This window comes from Durio zibethinus, chromosome 19 (genome assembly GCF_047325235.1).
Source record: "Durio zibethinus cultivar Kanyao isolate XHJ-2024 chromosome 19, ASM4732523v1, whole genome shotgun sequence".
NCBI lineage: Eukaryota > Viridiplantae > Streptophyta > Magnoliopsida > Malvales > Malvaceae > Durio > Durio zibethinus.
Genome location: NC_143180.1, coordinates 15370911 through 15376910, shown reverse-complemented (window position 1 = coordinate 15376910; position 6000 = coordinate 15370911).

Sequence of the window (6000 nt, the reverse complement as noted above, 5' to 3'; positions counted from 1 at the left end):
GTTATTTTATTTTTCATCTTTCATATTTTATATCTTTTTCCTCTATTTGTTTTTTTTTTTTGTTTTTCTTTGTAAATTCTAAACTATAACTTTTTCCCATTTTATATTTGAAAATTTTATTCATTTTGCCTTTTTATATTTTTTTGATTCGGTAATTTTTTATTTTCTTACTTTGTTTATTTTTATTTTATGGTATTTTATTTAATTTTCTCTCTTAATTTATTTTTTATTTTCTTTTTTTTCTGCTTTGTAATTTTTTAATAACTTTTTCCCTTCACAATTTGCCTTTTTTTTGCTTTTTTTTCATATGCTTTCATTTTTACTTGTTTTAATTTTTTCGTTGTTTTAAAAGTTTTTATTTTTCTGTTTTTTATTCCAAATCTTTTGTCTTTTCTTTTTTTTTTTCACTAATTTCCTTTTATGTCTTATTTGCGTTTTTAAATTCTTATACTTTTTTTTATTTTGTATTAACTTTTCTTTCTTTTAATTTTTTGTCTGACTTTTTATATTGTTAGGTCTTGTATGTTTTTCAATTTTTTTGTATTTTTTAAACTATTTTTTTTTCATTTTGTCATTCCAATTCATTTTTTAAATTTTTATTCAATTTTTGTCCTTTTTCATTTTCTTAATTTTTATATTTTTTGTTGTATTTTTGTTTTTTTTCTTTTTTCGTGCCTTATTTCTCTTATTTTTCTTAAAACTTTTTGTTCACACCTTTTTTTATTTCTTCTTTATAATTTTAAAATTACAAACTTCTTTTTTTGTGCACTTTCTTTTATTTTATTTTTCACCTTTCATATTTTATATATTTTCCCTCTATTTTTTTTTGTTTTTCTTTGTACATTCTAAACTAAAAGTTTTTTCTATTTTATATTTGAAATTTTTATTCATTTTATCTTTTTATATTTTTTTGATTCGCTAATTTTTTATTTTCTTACTTTGTTTATTTTTATTTTTTCCTTTTTTGGTATTTTATTTAATTTTTTCTCTTAATTTATTTTTTTATTTTCTTTTTTTTCTACTTTGTAATTTTTTAATAACTTTTTCCCTTCACAATTTTTCTTCTTTTTGCTTGTCTTTCATATGCTTTCGTTTTTACTTGTTTTAATTTTTTCGCTGTTTTAAAAATTTTATTTTTTTGTTTTTTATTCCAAATCTTTTGTCTTTTCTTTTTTTTTCCACAAATTTCCTTTCATTTCTTATTTTCATTTTTAAATTCTTATACTTTTTTTTTAATTTTGCATTAACTTTTCTCTTTTTTAATTTTTTGTCTGACTTTTTATATTGTTAGGTCTTATATGTTTTTCAATTTTTTTGTACTTTTTAATCTATTTTCTTTTTCATTTTGTCATTCCATTTCATTTTTGAAATTTTTATTCAATTTTTGTCCTTTTTTATTTTCTTACTTTTTATATTTTTTATTGTATTTTTCTTTTTTTTGTGCTTTATTTATCTTTTTTCTTTTTATATTATTTAAATGACGGTCACTTTAGCTTCCCATATCTTTGGTAGACTATTGAAAATTTTCTTCACCATCTCTATATTTGAGTACGTCTTCCCAAGAGCCTTAAACCATTAATGATGTCGGTGAAGTGGTTTGACATCTCACTAATTGTTTCATCTTGAATAACTCATAATCATAAGTGAGCATGCCAATTTTTGTCTTTTTCACTTAATTTGTACCTTCATAAGTGACAGCTAACTTATCCCAAATTTTTTTTACATTTTCATACAAAGAAACTTTATTGTACTCATTAGGCTCTAATGCACAAAAGAGTGTATGCATTGCTTTGGCATTAAGTTGGACTATTTTCATATCATTGACATCTCATTCATTCTCTTGCTCGATCACCTCCTTACCATCCATCATCTTCATTAGAATTTGAAGATCATTTACAATGACCCTCCAAACCTCATAGTCATTAGCTTGAATGAATAATCTCATTTTAGTCTTCTAATATAAGTAGTTGTCACCAACAAAGAGATGAGGTCTTACAATTGAATGCCCTTCACTTTCAAAAAATGTTGCAATTGTTTTATTTGCCATAAGACACACCTCTTGTTGGCCACTACATTTATTGTAGCTTGAGGATGGTTGTTTCACATTGATCACCATATTTCTTTAAGCCATTTTCAGGATCATTCTTGGGTTGTTAGACCTACAAAAAAATAATACTAGCTCTGATACCAATTGTTAGCTCAAAGACTTGAAATAAACTAAGATGAGGTGAATTGGTTATAATAAAATTTTCAAAATCAATACTTAATAATTACAAATTTAGCAAAACAATTTATCTAAGCAAAAAAACATAATGAATGAGAGTAAACAAGAGATAAAGTTAGAGAATTGGACACCAATATTTATAGAGGTTCGGTCTTTTTTTTAGGCACCTACATCATCTCCCTTAGCCTCTATTGCCAAGGAGTTCAATCCATTATATGTTGAACACAATACAATTTAGCTTCTCAAAGCTTTACACAATCAACTCTACAAACTCTTAAGGGTTATCATCCCCCTTAAGCTCACAATCTCACAATACAATATTTTCTGAGGTGTTTTACAAACTTAAAGAATCTCTTTAAGGTTGGGTGTTTGTTAATTTAAAGTACACAACAGTATTGACAAGAAATTTAGAGAAAAACTTATATGGGTAGGATTTTTTACACTTTTCTCTTTTTGAATTACTTTGAATGCTAGAACAAGGTGGTTGGTGAATAGCAATAAGTTCTCTTAACTCTTCTTTCTTTTGTTCTATAGTGGAAGGCTTTATTTATAGGTAGGAAAAAGTTAAAAGCCGTTGCCTTGCATTTAATGCTTCAAACCTGTAAAATATCAGACAAAATATAGTCGTTAAGGCTTTTTGGGACTCAAGAGATCGGTCCCTTCCTTTAGGGGATTAATTGGGTTAGCTTTAAAATACCTTGAAATTATGTATAAAAGGTCTTACCCGATCGATCTGGTAATGCACCTGATCGATCCTTATGTAGGGGAATCAATCCCTTTTGCTCATTTTCAAACAAGAAAAGCATTTTTTTTCAAAACAGATCGATCCCTTTAATAGAGGGATCGATTGAATAAGCTTGAAACCCTAGCCAATTGATCCTTACAGAGAGATGATTGATTAGTTTTTACCAAAACTTCACAAATTTTGCTTCTGGAAGAAAATTGGATCGATTTGGTAATGAGGGGATCGATCCCTTCCCTTAGGGGGTCGGTCCCTTCTATCAAAACATGCATTAATCCCTTTTTGTTTCGAGAATTTAACTTGTTTGGTTCCTAAATGAATTTTGTCAAGATAGAAGAGTGGAAAATATTCAATTTAAGATTAGAAGAGATTGATTCAAGTTAGACAAATTTTTGTTTTGTCAAATCAAAACTTTTAATCAATTCAAGGCCAACATTCTTCTTAATTAAAAAACAATAATTTTTAATTAGTATTATTTTAGCTATAACTTATATCAAATAATTATTATATTTTTATTAAATATATATCAAATATGTAATTATGAATTACAATATTAATTATATAATAATTATAATATTTTATAATTTAGTAAATATAATTCAAACTTATTTAGTCGATTAATAGATTTATTTTTTTAAATCTCTTTCTTATTAATTTTTTGAATATTAATAAATTAGTAGTAATTTATTCTGAATAAACTTGTATTAACTAAAACAATTGTTTTATGACTAAACAAAAGGTCAAAACAATTTCAAATAGATAATTGTTCTAATAGTCTTAGCTATTTAAACTAATTAGGTAAATAAATTTAATTTTTAAATCTATTATTTATTAATTTTCAAAATATTATTAAATTAGTATTATTTTAATTAGAATAAGTTTGTATGAACAAAACAATTCTTTTATGACAAAAAAAAAAGGTCATAACGATTTCAAATAGAGAATCATAAATATAATAAATATTTATAAAACTATATATTAAATTACATTATTATTAATAATTAGTTAATATATATAATATTTCAAAAAACATTTATTATTATAATTAATTAAAACAAACCAATAGTCATATGCTTATATCAAATTATACTATTTATTAATATTAATATAATTAATAATTTTAATTATTTATATAAATTTACAGTAACAAATATTTTATGACTACTTATTATTTATTATAAATAACTAAAATTTCAAATTAATAAATTATTGATTTTAATATAATTCAATATTAAGTTAACTAATAACAAAGAGTTATAATTAATTATTAGTTTAATATTCTATTAGTTTCATTCTAATAAAATAAAATTAATTAATTAAATAATATAATTATCTATTATATTATAATTATTAATATTAAATAAGCTAATATAAGAATATAATAACTATTATTATGAATAGTCATAATTATTAATTTTTTAATAACTATATAATATTATAATTAAATATATTATATTTAATATATAATTATTAAATAAATATTAATTTATAATTATAAATTAATAATTATTATAATTAATTAATTATAATAAATTAGTATTAATATTTTTTTATTAATATTAAGAAATATAATTATATAGTATTAATTTAATATTTATCAAATAATATATTAAATATATTTATAATAATTATAATAATTATTTATAAATTAATTATCATAATAGTTATCATTAGTAACATAATTATTTGAACTAATTTCTCTATCATATATATAAATTATTATGTTATAACTAATAATAATTGGATAAAATTATTATTATTATTTTTAAAGATTATAATTATTATTAATTAATACTATAATATTTATTATACTTTATAATAATATTAATTAATTAATTAACTTAAATTAATTAAATATAATTAATTATTATTCAGACAATATTAATTATACGATAAATTATAATTAATATTTTATTAATATATTTAATATTAATTATAATTATAATATATTAATATAATTATTAATTTGAATAATTAATTAATAAAAGGTTATAATGACTTGAAATATATAATTGTCTAAATAGTCATAATTATTTGAATTAGTTCAGTAAACAGATGCTCTCTTACTTTTTAATTTTTAAAATATTAATAAAAAAGTATTATTAATAATTTAAAAATTAATAATATATTAATGATTATAATAATTAATTATGACTATTTTAATAATGAATTGTTTAATTATTTATATAAATTATGTATTAAATGAATTAAGATAATTGTAATAATTATTATTATAATAATTTATAATATATTATTTATAACACGTTCAAATAGTTATTACTATTTTATTAAATAATAAATCTAATTTACTATTTTAATATTAAATTAATATAATATAACTATATATTAAATTATAATATAATTAATTAATATAATTGAATATTAAGCTATTAATAAATAATATTGTTTTAATATTATAACAAACTTATTTTAAATTTATTTACAGAATAAGTTCAAATAGTTATGACTATTTAACAATTATTTATTTCAAATCATTAAAATAATAATAAATAATTAAAATAAATATAATAATTATAAATAACTTAAATATATAATGATTATTAATATTATATAATTAATAAATAAATAATATATTATATAATTATATAGTATAATATATTAGTATAATTTATAAATATGATATAATTAGATTATTTTATCAAATAGTTAAATAATTATTTGTAATCATGAATTAAGATTTGTATTTTAACTATATTAATATTAATTATAGTATTATATTTAAATTATATAATTAATAATATTATTTAATATATTACTAATATAGAAATAATATAACGTAATTATTAATTTCAAATAAGCATGTATGAGTTGAAGCAATTATATTAAATTTTAATTATAATAAATACTAATAATTTATTAAATAAATATTATTTTATTAATATTTTTTAAAAAATTTAAACTAATACTTATATTAAATTGTAATACATTATAATAATCAAATAATTGAAATAAAATTTGATTTTAATATTATAACTATTGAAAATTTGGATTATAAACTTTAATCAAAAGGAAT